The sequence below is a fragment of the Gossypium raimondii genome, chromosome 1 (assembly GCF_025698545.1).
Source record: "Gossypium raimondii isolate GPD5lz chromosome 1, ASM2569854v1, whole genome shotgun sequence".
In the NCBI taxonomy this organism is placed as follows: domain Eukaryota; kingdom Viridiplantae; phylum Streptophyta; class Magnoliopsida; order Malvales; family Malvaceae; genus Gossypium; species Gossypium raimondii.
The window spans coordinates 2,792,214-2,808,602 of NC_068565.1; the positions used below are offsets into that span (position 1 = coordinate 2,792,214).

Here is a 16,389-nt window from a genome sequence, read left to right on the forward strand (position 1 = left end):
TAGCTTTGGCTGAATCTGATTCATCAATTGCCATATTTGGTTTGGCCTGCATTCGCAAGGACTGCATCACAGTGTCGTATTTGTTTATGCAATACTTGGTAAGAAGGTTAAAGAATTCATCAAACGAGGCCTTCCAAAGGGACAGATTAGTCGTATTATAATTGCCCGCAGCACTAGAATCAGTCATGAGCTTTGTTGCCCTATCAAGAACAGACTTAAGAATAAAAGATGTGTTGGAACATTGGCAGCAGCAAAAGAAGAGAACAGAGAGAACAGAACAATGAAACTAGATACAAGAAAAATTTTACTTGCTCACAAATGTGCAGCAAGGGAGCATATGGCTGATAGCTCATTCAACTCATTCATTCAACTAGAAAAACAATATATTTATAGTCAAATACATCACCAAATACTACCTACTACCACTAATCATACTTTGAAACAAGTAAAACTTAACTTGCACACAAGCTGATTATGTCAATCAGCACCTAAAAACATCAAAACAATACCAACTTAGTTCATTTTCAACTTAGTAGCTTAACAAAGTAACTAAACAACCTTGTTATTACAGTAAGCATACGTACTGCAGCATGTTTACAAGCTGCATGCACTTAACCTAAAATATAACAGCAGCATGGTTGGCCAATTTTCAACAAGATGCTCCATCTCCAGCAGGACTTCCAAGGGGACGAAGCGGGCTGCTCAGAGGAACAAACCACAGATGCAAGACAGACACCAAGTGCACGAAGATCCATTCTATGAACACAAGAGGAAACAACCCTTGCAAGGTTAATAGTGATTTCATCTTCTCCTGGATCAGAGGGAAGGCCTCCGAACAAGAACCTTAAATAACGGAAAATGGACATGCAGACAATGCGCATAAGCTCACCACCTGGAGGAAGAAGCTGAAGGAACCGTGCAAGAAGCTTCCGGCCTTTGGGGAGGGAAACTATCCTTAAAAACACAAGATCATCCTTCTGAGCAAGCTCATCTGTGTTACCACTCTTGCCAAGTGGGTCAACCAACTGAAGCAATGCACCAAGCCCTTCCAACAAAACCTGTCGTCTTTGTCTCATCTGAGCTCCACCATCCTGCAACTGATTAAACTGTAAAAACCTATCAATATCGTCTACATCAAGAAGGCATAGACCATCCTCTATAGTAACTCTAGCAGCAAGCATAGGTTCCTCCTCCAGCGGAATATCAGAAGCTTTCTGATCATTGTTGGTGACAGCAGATGAATTTGGAGGGTCAACTTCAAGAAGAGGGCGAGGCCTGCGAACTGAAGAGAAAGGAAGCCTCCCAAGAGCATCAACCCGGAGAAAAGCATGAGGCTCAGTATTCGCACGTGCTCGGGGAGGAAGATCCCTAAGATGAGTTGGACAAAAATGATGTCTCAACTTCGCCCTAGCAGATTTTCTTCCAAGACAATCCTCTTGGTAATAATCATCCACGTAGGGGTCGTTACTGTGGGTTGCAACAAGCTGCATTCTAAGAATGCCCTCAATCTCATCGGTTGACATGTATTTGGATGTAAACTGAGGCCATCCACAATCACTCTTCAGCGCCCCACTATCAAAGCCTCGTAGACTCTGCCTACCTTTCTGAGCTGATTTGGCTCTTTGATCTCTCAGATCACCAATACCAAGTATAGCTTCAACCTTGTTCATTACAGGTGGGGACGGAGAAAGATGAGGATTAAATTGTTGTGACTGAATCCCAGAAAAGTGGCTAAATGAAGGCTGAACAGGATGCTGCAGTCTCTGCTGGTGCGACTGCAGCTGTGGCATTAACTGTGGTGGAATCAAACCATTTTGACGAGTTAACTGTTGTTGCAACATATTGTTCAAAACACTGGAATTATCTCCATACAGTTTTGGCTGGCTCCCCCATTTACTTGACGGCTGACTACTGACAGGCAGACCAGGAGCAAATTGAGGCATATTCCCACGATAATTTGGCCCATGGTGTAAGCCTGGCAGTTGAAGCTGAGAATTTGGGAGGCCAGAGAGGTTGGGTGAAGATGCCATCTGTGGTCCACCAGCCATATAAGGAATATTTAGGTGTCCAGAATGTTGGTTTGGTGACGCCTGAGGAGATCTGCCATCGGGGGGAGGGTAAGAAATATAAGAAGATTTTGGAACTAAAATTGGTTCACTAGAGAAATGTTGGTGGTACTGTTGTTGTTGTTGTAGTTGCTGCTGCTGCTCAGGGTACGAGGATGTCCTGTAGAGATGCTTTGCATCCAAATTGGCCAATGGTTGTGAAGACCAGCGTTTGTCATCAGGAATACTTTCAGTTTCAAGAGGCTGCTGATCAAGCCAGTGAGGAAATTCCTCCCCATGTGTCCATTCGGCAGCAGATGAACCTTCAACAACATAATGATAAATGTCAATATTGGTATGTTGATCTGCGTAATTGGTCCCTTCACTGTGATGATGTAGGATTTTCTAAGTGTTTAAATCTCTTAGTATTCTCAAATTTGTAGATAGATTTAATCTTGATCATTTATATAATTTAAATTGTACCGTTAGATCTAGGAAAGTTTAATTATAAATAGAGATCTTCCCTTCCATTTGTAAATAATCTTTACAGTAATTGATATTACTGAGAGCATTTACTCAAATACTTAGATGTGCTATTACTTTTTTGTGGTTTTTTTGTTCAATCGCTACTTCTTTACTTTTGAGTTTGCTTCTGCTAACTTCGGTACCTTAGAGAATTTTCTTTATAAGTTATCGTCTAAGGCCACAGATTTGCTAGAGTTAGTTTTAGCCATATTGCACTTTCAAATAGAGAACACATATTCAAATCTGAGATACGAATTGACCAAAAATGATAAAATGGACATAGAAAATACCCGATTTGTTCACAAATTATTCAGGCCCATTGTTTATTTATATAAAAAAAATGATTGTCATTATCAAGCCAAGACTCAAATAACTTAGAAACTTAATTAATTTGATGACTCTAAAATTGAGTTCAATTTATAATACTCTATTTGTTTCACTAAAAATGATTTCGAAAAATAATTTCGGAAAATGACTTACTTTTCTAGAAAAGCTAATTTTTTCGGTGTTTGGAAGATTTCTGAAAATATTTCATAAAAGCATTTTCAATAAAACAAACATATATTTGAGATTTTGTTATCTTTTCATTATTTAATTAAATTTATTTCATAAATTTTATTTATATTTTAATTAATCATGTTTTAGTTTTAATCAATCTTAATTTATTTAATTAAGCTTAATTGTTAATTTCATACATTAGGGAATATAAATTTATAGATATAAATTTATGTTTAATTAAGTTGAAAGTGGTAAATATTTATTTTGAATATTATTTGGATGAGTAAGTTGAAAAATAATTTAATTTAATAAAATGGAAGTAAGGTCTAAATTGTAAAATTTGTAATTTTTGAATTCTAAGGATTTGAGTAGTAAAATGAAACATTGATGTCTGAAACATTGATGTAGTAACTAAATTATATGATTATGAAATATGAAAATTTGGAAAGTTGAGCATAAAATAGTAAAGTTTGAAACTATAGGGGTTAAATTGTAAAAATTTCAAAACTTGAGTTTTAGGACTAATTTACATTATTTGAGAATTTGCAATTCTAAAAATAGAATATGAAAGTTTAACTGTTCAAAATTAAGTACTAATTTTTGGAAATTTTGACAATTTTAATTGTAAGGACTAAATCATAAAATCTGGAAATTTTAGAAAATTGATTGTTTTACAAAAGCTGTACAAAACGGGATTTAGAACTAAATTGTAGAATAAGAAAATCTATTTTTGAAGAATTAAATTGTAGAATAGTAAAAATTTGGATTTTAGAGACTAAATCGTAAAAAATATAAAATTAGAATGTAAGAGATTGTTTTCTTCGACAATGAAGAGAGCTTCCCCTTTGTCTTTTTTTTTTGTTTCTTCAAAAATAAAGACAATGAACATAACCTTATCAATTTAAAAAATATCTTACGGGAAAAAAATTGATAAGATATTTTTCTTAAAAAAATCTTGATTTTATCTTTTTTTGGGAGAATTGTTTCATTTGATAATTCATTTTCGATCAAACAAACTGTAACACCCCTTACCCGCATTCCTGATCGGAACAGAGTATGAGGTATTACTAAATTTTTAAAAAAAATTCAACAGCATTTCTGCTTATTTTTGCTTAAACCTCCTGCAAGTTTTCAACACAATTCAATATTCCAACCAAGTTCAGTTGTACAAACATACAAAATTTAACCATTAATAAACACTACATTTTAAATCGAACCATAACATATATTTACATGGTGACGCCCCATTACATAAGTCGTCTATACATGCCATAATTTCCAGAATACTAGTAGCCAAAATACTCAAACGTGGATGATAGTGTAGATGATTGTCTGACTCCGTCCAAATTCCGAGTTGATGGAAATCACTATAATCAAGGGAAAAATAAAAACGAGTAAGCATATAGCTTAGTAAGTAAACATATGACAAATAAATAATTTCTCACATGACTACACCATAGTATAAATTTATTCACAAATAAATTTCATTATTTGTGTAATTTCCAGCAAGCTGGTTTTCTGCGTCATGACCACTAATTTATTTTTATTCGGAGCTACATGGCTTCAAATTGAATTCTGTAAATTTTTCATGAAACTAGACCCATATATCTTTCTATTTCAGAATTTTTGATCGAGCCAATTAGTACAGTTTATTCTTTAAATCTTCCCCTGTTTCACTGCCCAACAGTCCTGACCTCCCCTTACAAAATTTCACATAACTCTCTGTACAAGTTTCAAAAAATGTTCTCGTTTGTTTCTATTAAAAATAGACTCAAAAAGGAATCCAGTCATATAGATTTCAAGCCATAATTATTTTTTTTAAATTTTTGGTGATTTTCCAAAGTTGGAATAGGAGATTTCGAAATCAATCCAGCCCTGTCTCAGTAAAATTCAAATATCTCCAAAAATACAACTCTTTTGCTTACTATATTTCTTTCATATGAAAATAGACTCATTCAGCTTCAATTTCATATATTATTTAACCTCTAATTCATTTTCCACCATTTATGGTGATTTTTCAAAGTTGCCCAACTGCTATCATTCAAAACAGTTGGCATTCAAATTGTCTCTTTTTGTGTTTTTGATTTTCCTCCCATCTTATACATGGGTTGATTAATTATCAAACCCAATATTCCTCCCATAAACTTGTCCACCACATATATGAATATTCACCTTCCCAATTTACTCGTTGAACACTCGGAATGTTAACCGTTATCGGTGGATTCCGCACTTAGCAACCACCAATGAATCGAGGAATCAGCACACAGCAACCCCTTGGGGGAATCAGCACTTAGCAACCCCCTTCACATTTCAGATGCGGTGGAATCAGCACTTAGCAACCACCAAATGAGTCGGGGAGTCAGCACTTAGCAACCCCTCGGGGGAATCAGCACTTAGCAACCCCCTTTCACATTTAAAATACGGTGGGATCAGCACTTAGCAACCACCAATAGGTAGGGGAATCAGCACTTAGCAACCCCTCGGGGGAATCAGCACTTAGCAACCCCCTTTCACATTTAAAATATGGTGGGATCAGCACTTAGCAACCACCAATAGGTAGGGGAATCAGCACACAGCAACCCCTTTATATGCAATATGCTCCGGCCTATTCCGAGTGTTCAACCAAAAACCGTGTTTTGCAACCCCTTACCACCTTTCTCGATTTAACAACATTTTTGGAATCTTGCCAAACATTTATTTTATATTCAAATACATCTCAACACATATCAAATAATACCAAAATAATACATTAAGTCACGTGTTTACTTACCTCGGTGCAAAATATCGTAATTTTGCAATTCACTCAACTATCTTTTCTTTTCCTCGTTTGAGATAATCTTCCCGTTTTTCTTGATCTATAATGGCAAATTTAACTCATTTAATGTTCACATTTATTGAAATAATCCACCACCCAACTTTTTGAAAAATTACAATTTTACCCCCAAACTTCTGCATAATTACACTTTTGTCCCCAAGCTCGGGAATTAAACTTCATCACTTATTCTTATGTTTTATGACATGCTGAACATTTTTCGCTTCTATGGCAACATCAAATTCTCACTCTAGCACATACTTTTGAACATTAACAATTTTTACCGATTATGTCAATTTACCCGTTTTCGTTTAAAATCGCTTAGCAAAAGTTGTTTAACATAATTTCTAGCTTCATATTCCACCATAAAACAGAAAAATAAACACTTTTCACCTATGGGTATTTTTCCAAATATAAACCCTAACATGAATTATTGATAAAATAAGCTAAACCGAGCTACGAGGATTTCAAAAATGCAAAGAACATTAAAAACGGGGCTAAGATGCACTTACTATGAGCTTGAGAAAGCAAAGAAACCCTAGCTATGGTGTCTTCCAAAATTTGGCAGCAACTATGGAGAAGATGACACCATTTCTCCATCTTTTTCCCATTTTATTTCTTTTTATTACTAAATGACTAAAATGCCCCCATTTAAAAAAATCTATTTCACCCATTTCTTATGTCTATTTTTGTCCATCAATTAACTAATGGTCTAATTACTACATAAGGACCCCCAACTTATAATCTCATAACAATTAGACACTTCTAACATGTAGAACTCAACTTTGGCACTTTTTACAATTTAGTCCTTTTCACTAAATTGAGTGCCCAAACGTCGAAATTTTCGAACGAAATTTTTCCGTAAAATTGTAGACCATAAAAATATAACAATAACCATATTTTCACTCGTCAGATTTGTGGTCCCGAAACCACTATTCCGACTAGGCCCAGAATCGGGCTGTTACACAAACAACATAAAATAAAGAAAACATTTTATATGTAAACAAAGTATAAGATGTCATCTTCCTTTTAGGACCAAAGCGTAATGTTGAAATTGGAGTGGTATTACTGTTTCATAGTTCACCATTTTTGAAACTTCAATGCAAGAACAAGTCAACAAATTTAAAAAGACATCAGCGCTTGAAAAAAATTGGAATCCTGAGGTAGACATTTGCAGTTGCCTTGAAACATCATTACATCATATCCCAAATCAGGGGTAGAGTTAGGGGCGCTTGCACTGTCTCGACCCCAAAAATAACTTTTTCTATTTAAATATTTTCATAATTGATAAAATATTAAATTAATAATAATAAAATTGAATTTTGACTTTTAGGAATGATAGAAGTTTAATTTTATCTTTTAATCATTCCTCAACCATAGCCTCAATTCCAAGTTCTTGCAAGAGATGGAGAAAGTTATTAGCGACTCTGTTTTACTAGCTTCTGAAATTTTATTATTGTCTTGTTTTTACTTACAATCTGGCACTGCTTCTGACACCATAACACCATCGAAATCCATCAAAGACCCTGAAATTATAATCTCCCAGAGTGGAGTTTTCCGATTGGGATTCTTCAGCTTTGCTAATTCCAGCAATCGTTATGTAGGGATATTGTACCATCAAATCCCCGTACAAACAGTGGTATGGGTAGCAAACAGAAACAAGCCTCTCAAAGACTCTTCTGGGATTCTCAACATATCAGATGATGGCAACCTTGTTGTTTCCAATGGAAAAGCTGAGATTCTTTGGTCATCAAATATTACGAATTTGGTTCCTAATGCAACAACTGCCCAGCTTTTAGACTCTGGAAACCTTGTCCTTAGTAATGGTGAGGATGGAGCAAGCAGCTTATGGGAGAGTTTTGAAGATCCTTCTAATGCCTTCCTTGAAACTATGAAGATCAGAACTGATGTTAAGAAAGGTCGTAAAGTGGAGCTGAAATCATGGAAAAGCATTGATGATCCATCTGATGGTAGCTTTTCTTTGGCTTTGAACCTTTCAATATCCCAGAGCTTGTCATTAGGAACAATAACAAGCTCTATTTTCGGAGTGGTCCATGGAATGGAAATACCTTTATTGGTGTTATTATGAAGACTGTTTATATTGATGGGTTTCATGTTGTTGCAGATTATCAACAACAAACGTACTATTTCACTTATGAGTATTCTGATAACTATAGGTTGAAGTACTATGAACTGGATTCTCAAGGAAAATTATTTGAGCGGACATGGGATGGGGGGAAAGGGGAATGGATAAACAGGTACTCTACTACTCTAACAGAATCTTGTGTTTATGGACAGTGTGGGCCATTTGGGATCTGCGATCGAACAAAACAACCCATTTGCAGTTGCTTAAAGGGGTTTAAACCTAGGAATATAGAGGAATGGAGTAGAGGTAATTGGAGTGGTGGGTGTTTTAGGACTACCCCTTTACAATGCCAAAGGGATAAGAACAATGGCAGTGAAGCAGGCCAAGGAGATGATGATGGGTTTTTGAAGCTGCAGACGATGAAAGTGCCGGCATTTCCGGACCGATCATCAATAAATAACGGTGAATGCAAAGATCAATGCATGAAGAACTGTTCGTGCGTGGCTTATGCGTATGATGCTGGCATTGGTTGCATGTTTTGGAGTGGAGATTTGATTGATATGCAGAAATTCTCCACTCAAAGAGTCAATCTTTACATTCGTCTACCATCTTCAGAGCTTGGTAAACTAGTCTTCCATGTCGACCATGTGTTGAATTGCCTCAATTAATCTGCTTTTTGGTGTTGAAGTTTTATTAACCAAGTTTTCGATTTGCAGATAAAGGAAAAGCACTAAAGTTATTGTTATTACAGCAGTAATTGTGGGTATAGTAACCATTACGATTATTATGCTCTTCTTATGGTGTTGGATGGCTAAAAGAAGAGGTAACATCTCTATCTTTATTTATTAGTTATTAAGATATTCAAACTCAACTCCATTACTCTGTTTGAAAATGATTGAATCCAATTCGCATTTTTTTTTTTTAATTAGGTAACTCTGAATTCAGTGTATCTCTAATTTAGCAATTTGCATCTCAGGAAGGAAACAAAAACACAAACAGATCAAACTCCAACTCAACAAAGGAAATGCAATGACAAAATTTTCTAGTGAAAATGTGGGAGAATATTCAATCGGAGTTAAACTCCAGCAGCTGCGGCTATTCAATTTCGAAGAACTCGCCATCGCGACGAGCAACTTCGATCACGCAAAAAAGCTAGGGCAGGGTGGTTTCGGTCCAGTTTATAGGGTAATTAATAATGGCGATTTCCAGCTAATCCAGAGTCAGTGAAATGACATTTTTCTTTTTGCAGTCAAGTCTTGTGAGCTGAATATTGTGTGCAGGGAATATTAAGTGATGAAAAGGAAATAGCAGTGAAGAGATTATCGAAAGCTTCAGGGCAAGGATTAGAAGAATTTATGAACGAAGTGGAAGTGATTTCTAAGATTCAACATCGAAATCTGGTTAAATTGTTTGGGTGTTGTGCTGAAGCAGAAGAGAAGATGCTCGTCTACGAGTATATGCCCAACAAAAGTTTGGACACTTTTGTCTTTGGTTAGTAACTCACGCTAATCCTCTTTCTACTATTTTCGAAACTCATATTAAGCCCCAATTAAATTTAAAATCAAACAGGATGAAGTCAAAACATTTCTATCATAATTTTAAATTAATGTATACATCTCTATCATCTTTTCTTCTCTCGTCTTTCTAATTTAGAAAGATTAGTTTTTATACATTAATGAAAAATGATCATCCTTTATATTTTATTTCCTCTCACTTTTCTTCTCAACTAAGTACACTCAAAATTTATTCTCTTTTCAGTTTTCCATTCTCTACTCTCATCCTTTCACTTTTCTACCCAACCAAACACACCCTTGGTCTATTCCAAGATTTAAATAGTAATTGTTGCTCAATAATTATTTTAATTGATCGATGTAACATCAATTACAGTTACAATCATAATGAATACAATATGGTAGAAAATACAATGATGGTTTTAGTTAGATCCTCGGTTATAAGAATTAATTTTTCATTTTTAAGGTCTTACCATTTAGTTTTTGTTGTAGATCCAATTAAAAAAACCGTCTTGGATTGGAGAAAACGCTTTAACATTATTGAAGGGATCAGCCGAGGATTGCTTTATCTTCATAGAGATTCAAGACTAAAAATTATACATAGAGATCTAAAAGCAGGCAATGTTTTACTCGATCAAGAGTTAAATCCAAAAATTGCAGATTTTGGGATGGCGAGAATTTTCGGAGGAGATGAAAATCAAGCTAACACTAAAAGGGTTGTTGGAACTTAGTAAGTTGGAATATCCTCCCTGTCTTTTCTTTTCTTTTTGTTCATTTTTTTTCCACTAAAGTATGGTGTAGATATGTCTATGATCGAGTCTGGCCATCTCATGATGCTTAAAGAAAATACATGCCTAAATTGGAATAGGGTCTAGCTTTGCTCAGTCTGTTGGCTTATTTTATTGTTTAAAAAAAGGCATTGTAAAAATTTAAATATATTTAAGTCAAATTATGGTTTTCGCCATTATAAATTGGTCAAATTTGAGATTTAGTATCTATGCTTTAATATGACATTTTTGGTTCCTCTATTTTTATTTTATTATTAGTAAGTTCAAATATGTAACACGTGTTTTTACAAATATCTCTTCCAACTCGTCATATTGACATAGAACTATATTCCTTCCAACTCATCATATTGACATGGAACTTTTATAATAGAACCGTTGTTTTAAGAAAATCTACACTAGTATTTAACAGAATAGTTAATAGTATTTATTTAAACTAACTAAAGGCATTATAAAAATAGAGGGTTAATTCATGTCAAATTAAAATATATGTGCTAAATCTCAAATTTAAGTATAGTAGCGGGATCAAAACTAAAATTTTATGTTATATTCATATTCTTGTATGATTAAATTTAAATAAAAATGTTTTTATTATTTAATTCTAATTTAGACCCGATTTAAACTAGGATTGTAATGGTGGGGGGTTTTTTTGTAATGGTTATTTTTTTTAATGTTAAAATACAGTGGTTATATGTCTCCTGAGTATGCAATACAAGGGCGATTTTCAGAGAAATCAGATGTGTTCAGTTTTGGAGTTCTACTGTTAGAGATTGTTAGCGGAAGAAAAAACACAACCTTGTTCAACAATCAGGATTATTTTAGCCTCTTGGGATATGTAAGTTTATAAGATAATTAGAAATGTTGGAAGATCGAATTAGGGGTGTATGTCATCATATTTGCAAGCTATTTGAGCTGCTCATGCAAGCTGAATTTGAGTATCTTAATGCTTGAATAAAATAGTTCACGAGCTGAATTTGAGAAATCCTAACACTTGGATTGAGTAGCTTGCAAACCTAATTAAGCTTCTTCTTTTTTTCAATTAATAATGAGAATTTCTGATTCAAACTCAAGTTCAAGTACAAACAATCAAGTTTGAAGTTGAACATGAGAATGAAACCCATTTTAGACTTGGGTAAACAAGCTTAATCAAGAGAGAGCAGTTCAACCTTTATATTGAATTGAGCTGATCAAACTCTTTTGAAGCTTTGAGTTTAGAATTTCGAGTCTAAGTTAAATTGGATAATTTAAGCATTAATTTAGACAAACTTTTTTTCTGTTTATAGGTCTGGAAACTATGGAACGATGGCAACATTTGGAGCTTAGTAGACAAGGTGGTTTTGGAGCCAAAATCTAATTTAAAGAATGAGAAAGAAATAAGGAGATGCATACATATTGGATTGCTATGCGTTCAAGAATATGCTAACGATAGGCCCACTATGTCTACTGTTGTTTCAATGCTTAACAGTGAGATTTCAAATTTTACCACACCAAAACAACCTGCTTTCACGCAAACCCCACTAATCACCCATGATGATCAAAATAGAGTTTCAGTTAATGATGTAACTCTTACCGACTTTGATGGCAGATGAAGGTACAAATTAATTACTTTTAATTTTTAGAAATAAAATTGTAAGTATTGAAAAGATATAATTTAATTGTTTTAGTTTAGAAATAAAATTGTAAGTATTGAAACTGATAAGTGATAAAAGTAACATGTGTTAATTTCGTTCTTAATACGTTTATGGATGATTATTTATGCAAAATGGTTAATTTTATGCTCCTGATCCTTTAAATTAAATGTTTCTATACTTAGGAGAGCATTTGGGAGCAAAAGGAGCAAAAAACGAGTGAAAATCAGACATTTTGAGCAAATTTTAGAAACCACACGGGCTGGGTCTTCCCACACCAGCTGGACACACGATAATGTGCTAGACCGTGTCGATTTCACGATTCACATCTCAAACACGCGGAAAAATGAAATTTTTAGGCTTTCTAAGCATTCTAAAGTCTATAAATACCAAATAGAAGAAGAGAAAAGTAAGCCAACAGAGAATATTGAAGAAAACAACTCGAAGAACACCATTGGAGCCAACTCTGAAGCAAATTTCTATCAAGATTAAAGACCTCCTTTTAATTTCCTTTGAAGTTTTTATGAGTTTCTTTATTTCTTGTAGTTATTCTGTCTTTAACATATTTTTATTCACAATTATGAACTAATTTCCTAGATACCTAAAGAAGATGAACCCTATGATGAATTATATTATTTGATTTCTATTTTATGTGATAAATATTTGATTCTTGTTCTCAGTTATGTGTGCTTATCTATTGTTTTAATATTTTTGGGATATTAATTCATGTTTAATGTACTTAAATCAAAGGAGAAAAAGTCTCTGTTTAAGAGTAGAACTAGCATAATTGAGTGGAGTTGCATGCAATCCTAGAAACAGGACGACATAAATCTACTGGATTAAAGTCAAATTTAATAAGGGAATCTATAAATCGAGTTAATGCGACAATTTAATTAGAAAGAAATTTCAATTAATCAACCTAAATTCAGTTGTTCTTACTCTCGAAAGAGATACTAGTTTAATTTATGGGTTTCTACGGATCAAGATACCAAGTGAATAAATCGTTTGATTCAGATTCATAATGATAGACGAAGTCTAGGTGGATTCTTTCCTGGGTATTGTCTCGCTTATTGGTTATTATTTAATTACTTTCCTAATTTATTCTCTGTTGAGTTCATTAGTTAAATTAATTTAGTAATCTTAGTTTAAATAAATCAGTCCAAGTTGTCGGTTAAATAATAGGAAAATGGTAGCTATACTAGTACTTTTAGTCCTCGTGGATACAATATCTCTACTCACCGTAACTATACTATTTATCGATAGGTGCACTTACATTTGTCGTATTTTTAGTTAGTCACGTGATACATCAAAAGATTTTCTTTATAATTTCGTTTTGATAAGAGTTGTCAATTTATTGGCTCAAATCAATTGTAAGTTTACAATTACACTTAAACATGTAAGAACATGAAAACTCAATCTAGTTAACCCAAATCCAAATTCAAGTCCAATCCCAACTTAATTTGAACATAAAAAATCAATAAGTTGGAACTCCTCCAAATCAAACCGAAAATAGCTTAAATCTAAAGTGTTTCAAACTTAAAATGACTTAAACTCGAAATAACCCACATACTAACTCATTTGTCCCCTAAAGGCTGCAAGAAATCTCTCACAATTTGTGTATAACTTATCTCATCTATTGAATCCTATAAGTATGATTTATCTTCCTTGTCTATCTCATCTATTGAATCTGATAAGTATGATTTATCTTCCTTAATAAGGTGAGTTCATATAGGCAAGATCTAGGATGTAATTTTGTCTTTTAACTACCTCAATTTAACTTAAATTTAATTATATAATGTAAAAATATTAATATAAAAATGATTTTTTATAAAAGCTAGCCGATCCAACTAGGCGAATTTGGACTTACCTAGTTATTGAATTGTTCTTCTAGTTGTTATAAATTGGATGTGTTTGTTTGTAGAGGTGAATAATCCCAAATGAAAAACTCCACCCCGGGATATTACAAATTTAGGGTGTTTGTGTAACGACCCGATAGTCACAGGTGTCGGAAAGTGCATTTTCGAGACTCCGTTATTGTAAATAGGACTCGTAAATATTTTTAATAAATATTTACGAAGTTAGTTGTGTAGTTAATTAGGAGGTGAAACTGCATGAATTAAGAGTAATTAGGTAAAAAGACTAAATTGTATAAAGGGTGAAAGTTGAATTATAGATTAAAGAAAAATTAAAGGGACCAAAGGAGAAATTATGCCAATGGTCATGATTGAGGCCGCATAAGTGTATATATATTATAAATATTTAAAGTTAATATATATATATTATAATATTAAAGCTTAAAAGTTAAGTATATATATTATTATATTATAATGATAAAGTAAAAGAAAAACAAATGGAAAATGAAGGAGAGAAAGAAACGAAACAAAGAAGGAAAGAAAGAAAGAAAAAAAGAAAGAAAGAAGGAGAATAGTTAGGGTTTCAAGGGTTCAAAGCTCAATTAGTTAGTCAATTTAGTCTCTTTTTTTTCTAATTTTTATGTTTTTGGAATTCGGTATTAAATACTACCCGACCCATGTCAAAATTTTAGAAATTATTAAGTTTTTAAGTGATGTTTTGTTGAATAATTTAGTATTGGGGATTAAATTGATAGATTTTAAGTTAGAAATGAAAAGGATTGAATTGTAGAATAAATTGTAAATTTTGAGTATTAGGGACTAAATTGTGAAAATTTTGAAATTTGGGGTTTAAGTGAAATTAGAGAGTTAAATCTAATCTAAAGTGGAATTTGTATGAAAATATAAGATTGATTGTGAAGAAATAAAATTAGTCTCGGTTTAGGGACTAAATTGGAATTTAGGCAAATATTGAGTAAAAATTGAAATATTAAATATGAGATTGAATTGTATTGTATTGATGAATTTTAATTGTTTTAAATCCGTAGCTAACGTCATATCGAAATCCTCGACTAAAAAGGGAAAAGATAAAGTCGACGAGGAATAGCTCGGAATTTCTAGTTTGTATTTATATAATTCGAATCTAATTATTAATTGTTGTATTTTGATTAAATGTTATGGTAAGTGATTAAGGTGAGAATTATTGTGTTTTACAATTGAAATGGATTGATTTAGCATGTAATGAATTTATTGAATTTATATTGATTGAATTGGTATATATATATATATATTGAGTATATTGATTATTTGAATTGAAATTTATATTGGTTGTATTTGGAAAGTGAATTGAAATCCTATTAATTGTATCGGACTAAGTCGGACATAGATGGCATGCCATAGGATTGGAAGAGTTCAGGAATTTCTTCGACTTCGAGTCGATGAGACACTGGGTGTCAATTTATTACTTCGGATTAATTCGATGAGGCACTGGGTGCCAATTTACTTCGGTTTAACCGATAAGACACTGGGTGTCAATTTATTACTTCAAATTATCTAATGAGGCACACGGGCATGTGATTGGACTGTGTGAGACACATGGCCTGACCACACGGGCGTGTGAACCCTACAGCTTTGAAAAATTTTAATATTTTATGAAAAAAATTTTAAGTTTCCGAATTAGTCCTGATTTGTTTCTAACTCGTATTTTGGGCCTCGAGGGTTCAAATAAGGGACATTATGTATGAATTTAATTGATTTTTGACCTGAATATTATGTGATATCAGTGTATAAATTTATGTCTGTTTGATCGATAAATTTCAGTAATATTCCGAAACCTTATTTCAATGACGGATGTGGGTTAGAAGTGTTACAGTTTGATGGTGTTATGGTGTCTAAAGCAGTGGCAGATATTAAGTAAAAGCAAGATACTAAAGCTAGTAAAACAGAGCAACTAATAGTTTTTCCCATAATCTCTTCCCAGAACTTGGAATTATTTGGAATCTTTAAGGATTTACACTTAAATGAACTCAACCCAAATTTATTTTTCCAGTTTTTTCATTTTCTTAAAAAAGGATGATAAGATGTAATAATGTTTCATAACAGCTTCGAATGTTGATATTAGATTGCTATGCATTTCAGAATATGCTAAAGATAAGTCCAATCTGTTAACTGTTGTTTCATTGCTTAATAGTGAGATTTCAAATTTTAACACACTAAAATGACGTAACTCTTACTGACTTTGATGGAACTAATTAATTACTTTTAGCTTTTAGAACTCCACTTCATAATTTCGTTTTGATCAGAGTTGTATTGGCTCAAATCCAAAGTAAATTTACAATTACACTTACACATGAAAACTCAATCTAATTAACACACATCTAAATTCAAGTCTTATCCCAACTTAATTTGAACATAAATAATCAATAAGTTGAAACTCCTCCAACTCAAACCGAAACCGAAAATGACTTCAATCCAAAGTGTTTCAAACTTTAAATAACTCAAACTCGCATACTAACCCATAATGTTTTGAACCCAACCTAAACAACTTGACTAGTAAATCCGAGTATCTCAATCCCAAAATAACTTTAACTTAAAACTAACCCAAATTAAAAACTATCTCAAACCCTAATCCAAAATTACTCAAAAACT

The 16,389-nt window shown here is 33.1% G+C and overlaps 1 long non-coding RNA gene and 1 pseudogene across 1 annotated transcript; one reads left to right on the top strand and one right to left on the bottom strand.

Annotated features, from left to right (window-relative positions):
- LOC105784857 (G-type lectin S-receptor-like serine/threonine-protein kinase At1g11330) overlaps positions 1-12,569 on the top strand; it is a 28,150-nt pseudogene extending 15,581 nt beyond the window's left edge.
- On the bottom strand, positions 4,177-6,485 carry LOC128040577 (uncharacterized). Its single transcript, XR_008195318.1, has 3 exons — positions 6,393-6,485; positions 5,839-5,923; positions 4,177-4,435 (listed from the first exon to the last, which is right to left on the bottom strand). It is a non-coding gene; the product is annotated as an uncharacterized LOC128040577 (long non-coding RNA).
- Positions 12,570-16,389: the final 3,820 nt, after the last annotated feature.